This window comes from Pongo pygmaeus, chromosome 5 (assembly GCF_028885625.2).
Source record: "Pongo pygmaeus isolate AG05252 chromosome 5, NHGRI_mPonPyg2-v2.0_pri, whole genome shotgun sequence".
Lineage (NCBI taxonomy): Eukaryota > Metazoa > Chordata > Mammalia > Primates > Hominidae > Pongo > Pongo pygmaeus.
In genome coordinates, this window is record NC_072378.2 from 167,916,636 (window position 1) to 167,934,684 (window position 18,049).

Sequence of the window (18,049 nt, forward strand, 5' to 3'; positions counted from 1 at the left end):
TTTCAGGAGGAAGATTTGCATTAAATACTTAAAAAAACCCCAAAACTATAGCCTCAAATATCTTCCAGCCACCACATTTTAGCCCTTGAGGAGAGCTCAGTTCCGGAAGGACGCATCAAGGTGGCGGTGGTCGGCATTGACTCAGGAAGGGGTCAGAAGAGGCACCGGCTGCGGCTGCAGCTACAGTGTTTTGTGAGCTCCAAGGAGACCCAGTCCTGCTTGGGGCAGCACATCATCGCTTCTTCAGCTCAACAGTTCATTCATCTTGCTCCTCTTGTTGGCCTGCTAGAAACTGGGAGTCGGCCTCAGGCTTGCTTTGCTGAGTGAACTCTGCCTCAGTAAAGGCAAATTTATGTCTTGCAAGTGGTAAAGCATTGGGATAAGTGAACAACAGGGAATGCTACTTGCAGTAACAGTTTGAATTCACTGAAATGCTTTTGTCTTTAGCGCAGTGGTTGTAGTGGTTTGTCAGAGGAGAAGGAAACCCGCATCATTTGAGCACCTGATCTTGCCATCTCCATAGGTAGGTCCATGAGACATAAGTGATGTTCCTCCTTGGCTACTTGCATGGAGGAACCAATTACTCAAGCTCATGAAACCGCAAAGATGAGGACACAAGAACTAGGTAACGCGCTGTGCCCTCTGCTAGCGCGATCCTTCCTTTCTCCCCACAACCAGTGGTCACCCACCTCTACCTGCCCCCATGTCCCTGGCTCCCCCACCCTCCCTCTGAGGTCTTCAGCACTTTCCTCTCCTCATGACTCGTCTTGTTTCTACTTCTTGTGTATCTTGCATTGGATATGCCAAAGTCCTTTCCTTTTTTGTGTTTTGTTTCTTTTAATAATATAAACTCCAAAATAGATTGTATGATTCTTTTCATGTGGAACATTTAAAATATTATTTGTGCTTTATTACTTCTGAGAGTAATTGATTCTTTAAACGTTGCTGGATTTTTTAGTGTTGGTTAAAAATTCATCTTCGGATGCAGAACTGAACACATCCCTGCTTCATTCACCGAGTTGGTTTGGAAGTAGGTGGAGTCATCTTGGTTCAAACCCCATCAAATAGGAGGCTGTTGTCCCGGCCAGCAGGTGGCGCACACCGTCAAGGTTTGTTTGGTGGATGGTTGAAGACAGCTTAAGCCCAGCATTCGCTTTTATTCCCTTTGTATTTTCTCAGCTGAATTAACACCTATATTTCTGAGCTATGGTTAAGAGTGACAGTGTGACATAAATAACAAAAACACATTTTGCCATTTGGAATTTTCACATGCACTTATCTTAACTCCCCAGATCTTGAGATTATTTCTCTCAGATATTTTCTTTTGCTAATCTTTACATGAGTAATATTTTCAATGTGAAGACAAAGACATTCTTTCTACATTCCTTGTCCAGCATTATGCATATGAGGTTATATAATATTTGCTGATAGTTAATTAAAATCAACACATCTTTGGGATGGGCCGTAGGAGTGTATAGGTCAGGAGAATGGGATGAAAAGGAAAGAAAAAGGTGCCAAGAGTAATTTTCACACAGTAATTACCACAATTCCTATGGCTCAGGACTCTAAACTCACCCAGTCACCGGCCATGGAAGGTCTACACTGATGGCCACTGTGTGACACGAGCTTATGAAAGACGGATGTTTGTGGGACAGATCACAGCACTTATTCATTACTGATAACCACATTCGGGGATGGGAATTTGGATCTGATCTACTCAGTCAGTACAATTTGGGGGGAAATATCACAGCCAGTGTCGAGAATGCCATGTAGGCGATAATCATACGATAATTCTGAATTGAAGAAAAGATAATGAAACCACAATAATCAGGCTTTACATCATTTTTCATCTTGGAGCTTTTCTGTTTCCATAAAGGTAGAACGGGCACTGAGTGAAGATTGTGCCATCACCACCTTCCCTGATGCCAGCCAGAAGGAGCCGAGCATGAATAAGAAGAAGACCATCATCCGGTTTTCTTTTATTTATTTATTTATTTATTTATGATTATACTTTAAGTTCTAGGGTACATGTGCACAAAGTGCAGGTTTGTTACATATGTACACATGTGCCATGTTGGTGCACTGCTCCCATTAACTCGTCATTTACATTAGGTATATCTCCTAATGCTATCCCTCCTCCCTCCCCCCACCCCACGACAGGCCCGGGTGTGTGATGTTCCCCACCCTGTGTCCAAGTGTTCTCATTGTTCAGTTCCCACCTCTGAGTGAGAACACATCATCCGGTTTGCTAATGGTGACGTGAAGAAGATCAAACTGGATCAGAGAGTGGTGTGTACAATGGATCTTTTTTGAAACAAAATCTGTCTTTTTTTTAAAGAAATCAAAACTAACTCAGTTATTAGGAATGATTTTACACATTTGTACCCCATTTCCTCTGGGTGTTCAGGGTGGGGGGGTGGGGAACGGGCATAACACAGGCTGTGGAGTCGGGCGAGGCTGTCTATGAGCCAGGCTGTTCTGCTTCCTTGGTGCGCTCAGGCAAGTGAGACCCTGTTGTCAAGAACCTCCGATCTGCGCGGTGACAAAAGAGTGCACCAGCACCCCTCCTGGCTCTGAGTTCAGTCATTGTTTTCAGCTTTTCTAAGCCTCTGCAAAATGTGGCTGATAATTAGGACTTAACTCAAAAGATGGTATGAAAGTTAAGTAACATAGTCCATTAAATAATGTCTCTTCTGCAGAACTCTCTAGAAACACAATGGTAAACACTTAGTACATGTGCATTGATTGTAGAACTAGCATTAGTATTGCAACAGAGTTAGGCAGAGTCAGGAGCTAATCCCTAGTACAAGCCGGAGGTGAGTTCCAGGGAGACGGTTGTTATAGTTGGGAGGAGGCACTGTGCCCGGCAGCCACCTCGCAGGTGGAGCGGAAAGCACAGGCTTGGGGTTCACAGGCTCGGCCGACTCGCAGCTCTGCCAGACCAGCTGTACCAACACCAGCCAATTAATTGATCTCATCAAGCCTCAATTTCTGCATCAAAAAAATCAGGAAATATTCCCAGGTCTGGTTCTCAACTGGGGGCAATTATTCTCCCTGCCTTGAGGACATTCACAATGCCTGGAGACATATTTGGTTGTCACAACTGGGGGTGGTGGGGGTGCTACTGGCATCTAGATAGTGGGGCCCGGGGATGCTGCTAAACATCCCAATGCCCAGGAAAGCCCACCAAGCCCCACAGAATTATCCTGCCTAAACTGTCAGTAGTTCTGAGGCTGGGAAAGCCCCCTGTAGGTTATTACAAGGACCAAAGTTATGCCATGCATATATTGCTTGGCACCCATCAAGCACTCAGCAGCTGACAGCTGCTGTTACCTTGAGGACGGTCACTGGTAAAAGCCGATGATGTGTTTGTGGAAGAAAGCCACAGATCACAGTAGCTGGGGGCCCACTTGATGCTGAGGAGCTGTGAGGATGCTGTGGCCCCCTGGTTGAAACTACATGTCTCTGTGTGTCCAGGGATCATGTATGGAAAACACAGATGCTGAGCAATCTGGAGGTCTTCTAGGCAAGGTCTCCAGGGTGGCAATATTTTTGTCCAGATAATTCAGGGTATAACTTGATTCTAACTTAAGAAAATTTGGGTAATTTACAAAACAGATAGTAAATAAGATGAGATAAGGGAGGTCAGGGCAGGGTTTGTAGTGCATTGAGAATAGTCTCTTAGTACCCACACATTACCAAATTGTATTCTAAACATTTCCTTCTTTAGAATGATCAGTTTCCCTGTTGTTAGCCAAGCTTTGGGTACAAATTTAGAGGCACAGGGTCCAGGAGTTCTGAAAGACTGCACAGCACGTCTCTGTTTTTTGTGTTACTTGCTTTAATGAGAGGCGCCTACTTGTGGCTCTGTGATTTTATCCCAGCTAAGCCTCTTGATCCTTCCTGAGGGCGGATGTTAGAAGCCCCAAGTGTGGACACAGGCGTGGTGTGCCCACCACGTGCTCTTCCACTGACCTGAACTAACTTGCATGTTCCCTTTTTTGCAGGGAAATGCAAACAAGGAGAGCTTGGATGACCCCTTTTAGATGGTGGCCTGTGTTAAACGCCACTGCCCAGTGGAGGAATCTGTGATACTGATCTCATAGCCTGCCCCAGCCTTTCATTGTGAGGTCTAGGATTCCATCACTTTGGAGAAGGAAATAGTTGTTTCTTAGCCAGATGTGGGTGTGTAGGGAGGAAGAGTGTGACAATATAAGAATTGATGTGGTGAGGATGAGTCAGCGGGAGAGAACTGGGCCTGGCACAGGCCTTGGAAGGACATCCTCCTGTTCTGACCTTTTGCGTGGTCAGAGGGAATGGCCACTGCAGGCCAGCGAGTGTGCACCTCCCCAGGTTTCCCGAGAGCACCTCTGTTCCCCTCAGACCTCTCTGATCTCCAAAGGGAACCCTGACCCCAGCGAGGAGCCTGAGCTTGGACTTGATGATTATTGGAATGATGCAGAATTGAGAATTTGTGAGTTTCTTCTGACATTTGGACAAATTTCCCCCATGTGAGAAAAATGCCTTTAAAATAATGGCACAGAAATAGTCCCTTCGACTTCAGTGCCACGGTTTTTCTCAATAAGTCACCTCTCCTATTCTCTCCTGCCTTCTGTCAGCCTTTCTTTGACGGGCAGTGATGCTCTTGCCATGATAGATGGCAGACATGCAGTGACACACCGGGGTCCCAGAGCCCAGGAGAGAGTGGATGCCTGTCCTCCGTGGTCCCACTTCAAAACAAACATGTACATCCCACGGTTTTCTAGTTCTGGACCCTTAATTTTTTAATAATTCCCCTTCCCTACTTATAGTAAAGGCTCGCTTGACCTTAAGGAACGTCCCCTCCCCTCCCGGATGACTGTCCTCTTCCAAAGCAGCTCCTTCCCCTCTTCTTTTCCCCACTTTGTTGGAAAACAGAGGGGGTCACAATGATGGGAAACTTCACGGTAACATGACAATTCAAGAGGCACAACCCAGGGAGTGTTTCCGTTTTTTGGAGCTGCTGGGAGACTCTTGGTCTACGAGCTGTGGGGTTTGGGTCTTGGGGCTCCTCACTCATATTCACTATGCTGGACCTGGACCTCCTGCAGGCCCCCAAGGCTGCCAGCCCCAGCAAACTCTAGCTCAGAGCCCACCAGGTGAAGGACAGGGAACTCCACCTCGGTCCAGTCCTCTCTCCCACGAGCCTAGAGCCACAATGTCTTGACTTTTGGGCTTGGGTGACAAGCCCTTTCCCCATGCCCACTTGCTGTGGAGGGTGCCCATGGACAAGGTCAGCCCACTCCCACCTGCTGGGATGGTGCTTTTACCCACCCGCAGGAAGGACTTTACTAGATTAAATCCAGGTTCAAAATGATAACACAGACTGCCTCCCAACATAGGTGTTTCTGGTGCTTACAGATTTACTATCATGCAAATGCTCAGACGATGCACACGACCTACGCTGATGGTTTGGAAGTTGTGCAGTTTCCTAACAAGCAGACAGGTGAGTGACGTCACCAGGAACCCACGTGGGTAGGTGCCTTTGCATGTGATTGTGGAGAGGTGTGGGGACTCGCAGGTTAGCAGATACTTGAGCCCTGTAGGCAAGTTCCCCACAGCAGCAGCTGTCCAGATAATTTGGGGCTTACCCTGCTTAATGCATGTTTTCCTGGTTCTTATCCAAGAGCTGTGAGCTCGCGGCTTCCGTGCAGGTGTGTAAGTGCACCCAGGTCTGGACGCCTCTGTAAACGCCGTCAGACCTCAGTCGGGGGCTTGTGTTTCAGCTTTTCTGGGTGGGCCTGGCTACATGGCTCGAGCAACAACCGAGATAAATGGGTGTTACTTATTTGCACAGCGCGGTCAGCTCATTGTCCTAAAAGCCACCACATTCTTTCCCGAAGTCTCGCCTGGACTCTAAAATGCCGTCCTCTGGGTAACCCCTGGGTCTCTTGGGAACTGGGCTGCACAGCAGGAGGTGAGCGGACGGCAAGCCAGGGAAGCTTTATCTGTATTTACAGCCGCTCCCCATGGATCCAGTATACCTGAGCTCCGCAGCCTTCAGAACAGTGGCAGCATTTGATCCTCATAGGAGTGCAAACCCTACTGTGAAGCGCACACGCAAGGGATCTAGGTTGCGTGCTCCTTGTGAGAATCTAATGCCTGATGATCTGTCACTGTCTCCCTTCAGCCCCAGATGAGACCCTCTAGTTGCAGGGAAAAAAGCTCAGGGCGGCTGGGCACAGTGGCTCACACCTGTAATCCCAGCACTTTGGGAGGCCAAGGCAGGCTGACAGCAAGGTGAGGAGTTTGAGACCAGCCTGGCCAGCATAGTGAAACCCCATCTCTTCTAAAAATAAAATACAAAAAATTAGCCAGGTGTAGTGGCAGGTGCCTGTAATCTTAGCTACTTGGGACGCTGAGGCAGGAGAATCACTTCAACCTGGGAGGTGGAGGTTGCAGTGAGCCGAGGTCACGCCATTGCTCAGGCCTCCTACTTGTTCTACATTGTGGTGAGTTGTATAATTATTTCATTACAATGTAATAATAATAGAAATAAAGTACACAGTAAATTTAGTGCACTTGAATCATCCAACATTCCCACAACCCACACCCATGCCAGTCTATGGAAAAATTGTCTTCCACGAAACTTGTCCCTAGTGCCAAAAACGTTGGGGACCACTGCATTAGATAATGAGAGAACTGTGTTAAAAATATCCCAGTTTGGGCTGGGCACGGTGGCTCATGCCTGTAATCCCAGCACTTTGGTGGGCCAAGGTGGGCGGATCACCTGAGGTCAGGAGTTCGAGATCAGCCTGGCCAACATGGTGAAACTCTGTCTCTACGAAATATACAAAAGTTAGCCGGATGTGGTGGCCCGCACCTGTAATCCCAGCTACTCAGGAGGCTGAGGTTGGACAATCACTTGAACCCGGGAGGCAGAGGTTGCAGTGATCCCATATTGCGCCACTGCACTCAGGCCTGGATGCAGAGCAAGACTCCATCTCAAAAAAAAAAAAAATTCCTACTTTGGTTATGAATTTGCTAATATTTATTTGTAGTTTTTCTCTTTCTTATGAATTGGTTTCTTTTTAAAAAGCCTTAACCAGTGACACATATTTTTATACCTTTAATGCTTTCTGCTTTAAGTCTATTAAATCTAATAGGTACAGCAGCTTTCTTTCAGTTAGTTAATATATGCCTGGTATATCTGTTTCTATTCTTTCTTTTGCTATTTCTAAATCTTTACCTTTAAATGTGATCTTATAAGAAACAGACATTAAGAAAAATATATAATCAGAAAATAACTTTCCTTTTAACCTGAGGTTTTATTGCATAAACTGAAAATGTATCAGTATCCGTACCGTCCTCTACAACCAAACCAAGAGTCTTTTAGTTCAAATTCTCTTCCCTGATCTTTCATGCCATTGTGTTGGCTTCTGCCAGGATTTTTACTCTAAGTTGATTTCACCTCCAGTATTAGTTATGATTATTACCATGGAGTTTATGCAGCCAGTTTAAACTTTTTAAATTTATGCAGAATTTGGGGTTCTTCTTTCTTGTATTTTGGGCCTTTCTTCTTGGCACAATTTCCTTCTACTTGATGAGCATGAAGAGATGGGGGCAATCAACACTTTTGGCTCATCTGAAAATGTCCTTTGTTTTGCCTTGTTCATGAGTGGTCGCTCGTCCCGATGCACCTTCTGACCCCTCATCCCATAGCTGTTACATGGCCACCCTGTGGCAGGCATTGTTTTAGGGCTAGGGCTTCAGCAGTGAGCAAATTTGTGAAAAGTTCTTATTCATGACATTTTATTGGAGGGAAGCATAAAATAATCAGGTAAAAATAAAAATCAATATAAAAATCAGTCTCTATGAAAAGCTACAGAGAAAAACAAGAGGGTAGAAAGCAGAGAGGGAGAGTGCTGGGCTGCTGCCCTAGGGGGCCATCTGCAGGCCGTTGAGGAGGGCCTCACTGAAGCGGGATATTTCAGGGAGCCATGAGTGATGTGAGAGAGGGAGCTGTGTGCGTGTCAGGAAGAACATTCTGGAGTGAGAAAGAGCCGTGAAAAGTGTGTGGTGTGTCTGAGGAAGAGCAAGGAGGCCGGTGTGGCAGGGGTAGAGGAGATGAGGTCAAAGTGCCAGGACCAGGCTGTGTAGAGCGTTGTGGAGAAGCCATTGGAGAGTCTTGAGCAGTGGAATGACAGTGATTTTTCTCAGCGTGTTGATGACTTTATTCCAGTCCCACACGGTGTCTGCTGGAGGATCTGATGGTGGTCTAATTTCTTCCTTCGAAGAAGGAGTTTTAAGAACTCTTCTGTTACCAGTTACATTATGATATGTCTAGGTATGGATTTAACCTTGTTCATTGTATTGGGGATTTGTTTTGCATTTTCTTTTTTTTTTTTTTGAGATGGAGTCTTGCTGTATCGCCCAGGCTGGAGTGCAGTGGCATGATCTCGGCTCACTGCAACTTCCTCCTCCCTGGTTCAAGGGATTCTTCTGCCTCAGCCTCCCAAGTAGCTGGGATTACAGGTGTGTGCCACCATGCCTAGCTAATTTTTTGTATTTTCAGTAGAGATGGAGTTTCACTGTATTAGCCGGGATGGCTCAGGTGATCCGCCTACCTTGGCCTCCCAAAGTCCTGGGATTACAGGAGTGAGCCAATGCAGCCAGCCTGTTGTGCGTCTTAGATATAATCACTGTGTCTTTCATAAGCTTGGGTTACCAGATTTAGCAAATAAAAATGCAGGATGCCCAGCTGAATTTGAATTTCAGGTAAACAATAAATGATTTTTTTTTGTTATGAGTATGTACCATGTGGTATGTGGGACATACTTACACTAAAAAGTCATTTGTAGTTTATGTGAAAATTCAGATTTAACTGGGTGTCCTATATTTTATCTGGGAACACTATCGAGTTCAGAGAAATTTAGAACTATTATCTTTACCAATCTTACCTTTCCTCCATTCTTTCTCTTCCTCTACCTCCAATTATAGCTGCATTACACCACCTCATTCTAGCCTCTTTCCCTCTTCACATGTTATATTTTCTTGTTGTCATCTGGGTAAATTATTTATCTACTTTCTCAGTTTTCTCTTCAGCTGAATATTATGTGCTATTTAATATATCATTTAGCTTTAATTTTGAAGATTGTATTGATTTCATTTGTTCTTTTTCAAATCCACCAAGAATTTTTTCTCTCTTTCATTTATAATTTCGTACTTTAATTTTTTAAATATTCTATCAATCTTACCTTTCCTCCACCTCCAATTATAGGTGCATGACACCGCCTCATTCTAGCGTCTTTCTGTCTTCACATATTATATTTTCTTGTTATCATCTGTGTAAATTATTTATCTATTTCCTCAGTTTTCTCTTCAGCTGAGTATTATGTACTATTTAATACATCATTTTAGCTTTAATTGTGAAGACTATATTCATTTCATTTGTTCATTTTCAAATCCACCAAGAATTTTTTCTCTTTCATTTTTAATTTCCCACTTTAATTTTTAAAATATTCTACAAACATTTGCCTTGTCATCAGTTTCTGGTAGCACCACGCTTGCCGTGTCGGAGCTCCACGTGGCACTGGCTGCTGCTAGCTTGTCTCTGCTTCCAATACTTCTGGCACTTCCTCATGGTGTTGCGCCCCCTCACCTATTTTATATTTGTGCTGGCAACTTGTGTTGGTGGCAATCCTATGGGGCCCAGTCTGGGAGATAGTATCCAGAAAGCTTTGTGTTTTCTTCTGCCAGGTGTCCCAGGGCACGACCAGCCTGGGATCACTTCACGTTAGCTTCTTAGTTTAAGGTGTCCCAGGTACAGGTAGCAGAGCTGCAATTGCTAAGGGTAAATGAGGGTCACCCTGTAGTGACACATTCTTTGGAAAGAGCTCAGAGAGAGACAGCAACACTCCTTGGTGCTCTCCATCTGCCGACAGGGAGATATTTTCTAGTTCCCTCTTTCCTTGGGGCTCTAACCTTCAGAGAGTGTCCTCTTTAAGTTCCCAGACAAAGCCCTTCATCCTATCCCAGCAGAGCGACTAAGGGCCAAACCTCCTGGAGACTGCAGAGATCACCAGGGCAGCCGCAGGTCGGGTTCGAGTCTGCGTTCCAGCACCCTCTGGGATTTGTGGCCCCTTCCATGAACTTGCATGCTCATTTCCCAGGGATTTTGTGATTTGCTTGAGCATTCCTCAGTATTTGTAGTGGATGTGTGGGTGGGATGTCTGATCTGCCCCATTGCCAGGGCAGAATCAAGGCCGCTGTGGGGCATCTGCTCCTCCGTGATACAACGGACCTCCAGACCGGCCCTTGAGGCTGCTGAGACTCACGTTGTCCTACGAGTTCCTGGCTCCCAACCCTTTTTCTTTTTGTCCTACTATTTCAGCCAGTGCAGCTGTGTGTCTTGTTAGAATTTTTGCCTTCACAAGCTGTCATTTAGGCTCTGACTGGGCACGTAGCAGCAAAGTGGGCACTAGAGCAATTGTTTTCTTGAGTGGCCTCCAGCAAACATTCGACAAAGAAAAATTACACTTTCTCCCTCTTCCTCTCCCTCCTTCTTTCTTCAGTCTCCCTCTCCTTCTTTCTTCTGTCTCCCTCTACTTCTTTCTTTGGTCTCCCTCTGTTGCCGAGGCTGGACTGTACTGCCGTGATCTCAGCTTGCTGCAACCTCCCTGCCTCGGGCTCCTGTGATTCTCCTGCCTCAGTCTGCCCAGTGCCTGGGATTGCAGGCGCGCGCCGCCACGCCTGACTGGTTTTTGTATTTTTGGTGGAGACGGGGTTTCGCTGTGTTGACCGGGCTGGTCTCCAGCTCCTGGCCTCGAGTGATCTGCCCGCCTCGGCCTCCCGAGGTGCTGGGATTGCAGAAGGAGTCTCGCTCACTCAATGCTCAATGTTACCCAGGCTGGAGTGCAGTGGCGTGATCTCGGCTCGCTACAACCTCCACCTCCCAGCCGCCTGCCTTGGCCTCCCAAAGTGCTAAGATTACAGCCTCTGCCGCGCCGCCACCCCGTCTAGGAAGCGAGGAGCGCCTCTGCCCGGCCGTCCCGTCTGGGAAGTGAGGAGCACCTCTGCCCGGCCGCCCCGTCTGGTAACTGAGGAGTGTTTCTGCCCGGCCGCCCCGTCTGGGAGATGAGGAGCGCCTCTGCCCGGCCGCCCCGTCTGGTAACTGAGGAGTGTTTCTGCCCGGCCGCCCCGTCTGGGAAGTGAGGAGCGCCTCTGCCCGGCCGCCCCGTCTGGTAACTGAGGAGCGCCTCTGCCCGGCCGTCCCGTCTGGGAAGTGAGGAGCACCTCTGCCCGGCCGCCCCGTCTGGTAACTGAGGAGTGTTTCTGCCCGGCCGCCCCGTCTGGGAGATGAGGAGCGCCTCTGCCCGGCCGCCCCGTCTGGTAACTGAGGAGTGTTTCTGCCCGGCCGCCCCGTCTGGGAAGTGAGGAGCGCCTCTGCCTGGCCGCCCCGTCTGGGAGGAAGTGAGGAGCGCCTCTGCCCGGCCTCCCCGTCTGGGAGGTGAGGAGCGTCTCTGCCCGGCCTCCCCATCTGAGAAGTGAGGAGCACCTCTGCCCGGCCGCCCCGTCTGAGAAGTGAGGAGCGCCTCTGCCCGGCCGCCCCGTCTGAGAGGTGAGGAGCGCCTCTGCCCGGCCGCCCCGTCTGAGAAGTGAGGAGCGCCTCTGCCCTGCTGCCCCATCTAGGAAGTGAGCGCCTCTGCCCGGCCGCCCTGTCTGGTAACTGAGGAGCGTCTCTGCCCGGCCGCCCCGTCTGGGAAGTGAGGAGCGCCTCTGCCCGGCCGCCCCGTCTGGGAGGTGAGGAGCGCCTCTGCCCGGCCGCCCCGTCTGGGAGGTGAGGAGCGTCTCTGCCCGGCCGCCCCGTCTGGGAGGTGAGGAGCGTCTCTGCCTGGCCGCCCCGTCTGGGAAGTGAGGAGCGCCTCTGCCAGGCCACCCTGTCTGGGAGGTGTACCCAACAGCTCCGAAGAGACAGCAACCAACGAGAACGGGCCATGATGACGATGGCGGTTTTGTTGAAAAGAAAAGGGGGAAATTTGGGGAAAAGAAAGAGAGATCAGATTGTTACTGTGTCTGTGTAGAAAGAAGTAGGCATAGGAGACTCCATTTTGTTCTGTACTAGGAGAAATTCTTCTGCCTTGGGATGCTGTTGATCTATGGCCTTGCCCCCAGCCCCATGCTCTCTGAAACACGTGCTGTGTCAACTCAGGGTTAAATGGATTAAGGGCGGTGCAAGATGTGCTTTGTTAAACAGATGCTTGAAGGCAGCATGCTCTTTAAGAGTCATCATCACTCCCTAATCTCAAGTACACAGGGACACAAACACTGCGGAAGGCCGCAGGGACCTCTGCCTAGGAAAACCAGAGACCTTTGTTCACGTGTTTATCTGCTGACCTTCTCTCCACTATTATCCTATGACCCTGCCACATCCCCCTCTCCGAGAAACACCCAAGAATGATCAATAAATACTTAAAAAAAAAAAAAGAAAAATTACACTTGCTAGTTTGCAAAGGCCATGCTGAGCGATTATTAACACCAGTCTTTTGAAAAAGAAAAGTATTTATAAGTCTGTATTTTATTTTTGTTTAAAAGGCCTAAAACTTTGACTCTCAGCTGGTCCATGTAGAAGGTCTCTGATCAGCTAATTTTCCAGCAGGAATTCTAAGTTCTGTTACTGTTCTTGGATATATTTATCACACGTTCAACAGTTCTGCCTACGGCTGATATTTCAGGAACAGAGTGAAACAGAAGTCCCATTGTTTCCACTCCTCCCATTTTACAGGTGCACTTGTGTGTGACATGCATGGTGCTTATACATTCATACAAATCAGCCAAGAGTCGTGCATTGATATGTACCAGGCAGGGAGTGAATTCAGGTGCTCTCAGCTGTTGACCCAAAGAAGAGCCCCCAGTTTCTCCAGGGTGTTCCATTAATATACAACCGGGAAACAATCTTTTACCATTTTGTGCTAAAAATTATTTTAAGGGGTAGAATTTTTCCTCAGTTGTCAGGTTCTTCACTGTATTCATTTTTCTTAAATATAGTTTGTGGGCTGGGCATGGTGCTCACACTAGTTATCCTGGTGCTTTGAGAGGCCACAGCGGGAGGGTCTCTTGAGGCCAGGAGTTAGAGACCACCTGGGAAACATAACAAGACCCTGTTCCTACAAAAAATAAAATATTAGCTGGGCATCGTGGCATGCTCTTATAGTCCTAGCTACTTGGGAGGCTGAGACAGGAGGATCACTCAAGCTCTGAGTCTGAGGCTGCAGTGAGCCACGATCACACCACTGCACTCCAGCCTGGGTGACAGAGCGAGGCCTTGTCTCTAAATACACACACACACACATACACACACACACTAAAAAAGAAGCAAATGGAGGCCGTGCGTGGTGGTTCACGCTTGTAATCCCAGCACTTTGGGAGGCTGAGGCGGGCAAATCACTTGAGGTCAGGAGTTCGAGACCAGCTTGGCCAACATGGTGAAACCCTGTCTCTACTAAAAATACAAAAATTAGCCAGGTGTGGTGGTGCATGCCTGTAATCCCAGCTATCCAGAGGCTGAGGCAGGAAAATCGCTTGAACCTGGGAGGTGGAGGCTGCAGTGAGCTGAGATCACACCACTGCACTCTGGCCTGGGTGACACAGGGAGACTCCGTCTCAATAAAAAAAAGAACAAATGGAAACTCATCAATTAAGTTTAATTTGGCAGCTTTTCTTTTTTTCACAAACACGTCAAGCAGCTGTGAATGTACCCCACATGCAGGCACTGTAATCTCATTCCTGTTCCTATAAAGAAATAGACGCAGTGCAGCAGTATTTCAGCAGGCTCCACAGCAAGTACCTCAGCGTCCAAGGGTTCTGTCTCCAGTACAAGGTGAAAATCACTGTTATTCATCCCTGGAGAATACTGTAGAGGGTGAATTATGGCTCTTTCCTACAATTTATTATCCAGCTGAAAACTGCAAATCAATATGAAAATGTAAAGTTGAATGTTTACCCCATAGCAAGAGTCAAAAGCATTCAGAAGCAGAGGGCACCGACTGTGGGGTTGATAATGGAGCTTTGACCTCAAACATAGGGACTCAGGGAGTCAGACGGCGCATGGGAGGGAAAGGAAACTTTCAGCCACGGAGATCACTTGAGCAAAGTTGGGAGAATCTACATTTTGTGCTTTAATGAGACCGAGATCATTCTGCCTAGAGCAAGTTGTTCAAGTATAAATAAAAAATGATAAGAGCAGGTACAAAAATGCATGTTGAATACCGGTTCTTTATGGAGTGTGCCTTATCCTGTTCAGGCTGCCATAGCAAAATGCCATAGACTGGCTGGCTTGTCAACAATGGTGTTGGGGTTGGAAGTCCATAATGAAGGTGCTGGCAGCTTCACTGTCTGGTGAGGGCTGCTGCCTGGTTCACAGACGACATCTTCTCATTGCAACTCACATGGTGGAAGGGGCGAGATAGCTCTCTGGGGTCCCTTTAGTAAAGGCGCTAATCCCGTTCACGGGGCCCCACCCTCATGGCCACGTCACAGCCCAAAGGCCTCATCTCCCAACACCATGGCTTTGGGGATTAGGTTTCAACATAGGGATTCGGGGAGGGCACAGCCTTCAGCCCATAGTAGAGCAGATCACCACAAAATAGATTTAAGCAGCTAAGTGACACAAGTGTCCTGGTTTAGAAATAGAAATTTACTGAATTTGCAAAGATAGGTGTGTATGTTGTTTACATCCTGGTTGAAACAGTGAAACACAGCAAATGTGCACTCAGATGTTCACACAGTTTTTCTTCTTGAGTGTTTTCATATAGTATTGAAGTCCTTAAACTTTATTATAAGTAGGATTGCCAGATTTAACAAATAAAGTTTCAAGTCCCTCACTGAATTTGAAATATCAGATAAACAACAGTAATTTTTGGTATAAAAGTATGTTCCATGCAATATTTGAAATATACTTATGTTAAAAATTATTCATCATTTGGCCGGGTGTAGTGGCTCACGCTTGTAATCCCAGCACCCTAGGAGGCCGAAGCAGGCAGATCATCTGAAGTCAGGAGTCTGAGAGCAGCCTGGAAAACATGGTGAAACCCTGTCTGTACTAAAAATACAAAAATTAGCCAGACGTGGTGACGCATGCCTGTAATTCCAGCTACTCAGGAGGCTGAGGCAGGAGAATCGCTTGAACTGGGGAGGTGGAGGTTGCAGTGAGCCGAGATCGTGCCATTGCACTCCAGCCTGGGCAACAGAGTGAGACTCTGTCTCAAATAATAATAATAATAATAATAAATTATTCATCATTTATCTAAAATTCAAACTTCACTGGCCATTTTGTATTATACCTGGCAACCCTAGTTATAAAGCCAGATGATTAGAAAATACTCTCTGTAGCTCACGCCTGTAATCCCAGCACTTTGGGAGGCATTGGCGGGCGGATCAGGAGGTAGAGAGATCAAGACCAGCCTGGCTAACACAGGATGAAACCCCGTCTCTACTAAAAATACAAAACATTAGCCGGGCGTGGTGGCAGGTGCCTGTAGTCCCAGCTACTCGGGAGGCTGAGGCAGGAGAATGGCGTGAACCCGGGAGGTGGAGCTTGCAGTGAGCTGAGATCTTGCCACTGCACTCCAGCCTGGGCGACAGAGTGAGACTCTGTCTCAAAAAAAAAGAAAAGAAAAGAAAATACTCTCTATAAATCTCATGAATATTTTATAGATTATTTGGATAGAACATGTTTCTAAACAGATTCAATGTAACATACACTGAAAAACTGCATTCTGCAGAAAAGTTCTACCCCAATGGCTCTAAAGAAATCGTGTTTCCCGACGGGACAGTGAAACGTCTCAAGGATGGACAGGAAGAGACCTTATTTCCTGATGGGACAATCGTAAGGGTGGAAAAAGTCAGTAAAGTCAGACAACGCGAATTCAAAACATCCCCAGTTTTTGTTTGTGTATTTAATAATTTCCATTAATTATTTTAGATATTTAGATAAATATTTAGATAATAAATTAATCTAAATATTAATTTAGATTTTTGCAAACATTTAAGTGCTTGTATAAAAAAATAGAAAATAATGTCATTGACTCTAGAAGTTTTGTCTTATGGCCTTGATTTGAATCCCTTTACAGAGACCGTGGGTTTCAAATGGACTTTCAGGTATTCACTTCACTGACGTTAGCTGCGTTTGAATTATAACCGTAAAAATCACTCCAGTCTTCAGTGCCCACCTCAGACCACGTGGTCTAGAAGCCGGAGTCTATTGCAGAACATGTGCAAGCAAATGTTTAAAGCACACCAAGGAAGAGCTCATCAGAGCTGCTATTTCAATGCTAGTTTGTGCAGAAAGTAAAGATCCACCCAGCTGCTTGAGCGAGAGTGTGGGAAGTTGTTTTACACCTTCCCTTTCTTTCCTGATATCAAAGTGAACACCGAGCGCTGTGGGCTGTGTCTCCTCGCTGCCCCGCCTCCACCCTTTCTCTGAGGTCTGAGGTCTCCTGCTCTCACCATTTCTCCCCTGGGCAATTACAATAGACTCCCCCAGCTTCCTCACAGCAGTCAGAATCTTCCCTGTCACCTCCGGGGCCACTTTTCTGAAATGATTCAACATGTGTCCCTGTCACTCCCTGTGTCAACCCTGCCATCCCTCTCACCATCAGAGCCAGCTGTCAGCACAGGCTTCAGCCTGCAGGTGAGCAGACACGGCTGACCTCCCGCCCTGCCTCCTGGCCCTCCCCACCTGCCCTCTGTCACCCACAGCGAGTTTCTGCCGATTCCCTGAGCCCCTGTGCGCCTTTCCTGCCCCTTCCCGTGGCCTTCTGCACCCTCATGTAACGAGATTTGGAAGGAGGGCTCCAGACCCTGGTGGGGGCATTATTCTGTGCTCCCCCACACCCCACTGGCCTCCACACTGGCAGCATTGGCCCTGGCGCAGGCCGCCTTACCATGTGTTTCTCTTCTCAGGAATGGCGACAAAACATTGTGCTCAGCAACGGGCAGAAAGAAATCCACACAGCCCAGTTCAAGAAGAGGGAGTACCCGGGTGGCACCATCAAGACTGTATTGCAGCGGCTGTCAGGAAACCAAGCATGCCTCCGGGAGGGTTAAGATCAAAGATGAAGCTGGAAACGTCGTCCTGGACGAGAAGCAGATGAGCCCTCAACACGCAGTGTCACATGGGAAATGCCAATTGCAGATTTTTGCTAAAACGGAGAAAAACTAATAACATATTAGCTGCCCTAAATGATCTTGGAGAGCCACCAAAACTTTAGGACTACCCAAGTCATCTAGAAATTGCAAAGGAAAAGACATTCTCTCCTCTATTTAGGAAACTTGGTTAGAGCAGCACCCGTCAGAGAACAGGAGGCTCACAGAAGAACGATTTCCAGTGCCCCCAGCAAGGCTGCACCCTCTCTGATCATCACAGGGGCCATTTCTGCCTTGTGATGGACCAGGAGGTCTCTGCAGAGCAAGTGCCCTTGGACCAGCTGATTCACAAAGCGCTGAGCCCCTCTTCCCTGTGTGGTCACCCCAGGCGCGGCTCATTCCTCCAGAATTACAGAAGCTCAGCCTGGCCGGTTCCCCTCTGGTCACCGACACCCCTATCCTCGCTGGGACAAGAGGGAGACAATTCTAGTCACTCCAAGGACACCCAAGGGGCGTCCGAGTCAGGGCTCCAATAGTGCAGTTATCATGGCCTCTCGCGGCCTGGGGAGCATGTCACCTCCTGAAACTCGAGATTTTTTTAATCCCAATATAAAAATAATAACCAGTTACTTACTTCTTTTGTTGTTTTGCAGGCCACCTAGAAATACAAAAGCAGATTGGCATTCACCTAATTTTTATACTGAAATGTAGATGCCCCCAAACATGATTTTGGAAAGAGATAATTTCTTGAAAATCTTATCAGAAGATGCATAGTTATTTAATCTTTTTCCAGTATGTATTCATGTTTTTATGAAATAAAATACCATATTTTAGTGCCAGGGATTATTTTAACCTTAAACAATATTGTGCATACATCATCGTAGCCCTCAATATTTTGGTAATGCTATTTACAGTAACTCTAGAG

At 47.2% G+C, this 18,049-nt stretch overlaps 1 pseudogene; it reads left to right on the plus strand.

The window, feature by feature from the left end:
* The first annotated feature begins 606 nt into the window (after positions 1-606).
* LOC129039147 (centromere protein J-like) lies at positions 607-17,200 on the plus strand (annotated as a pseudogene).
* The last annotated feature ends 849 nt before the right edge of the window (positions 17,201-18,049 follow it).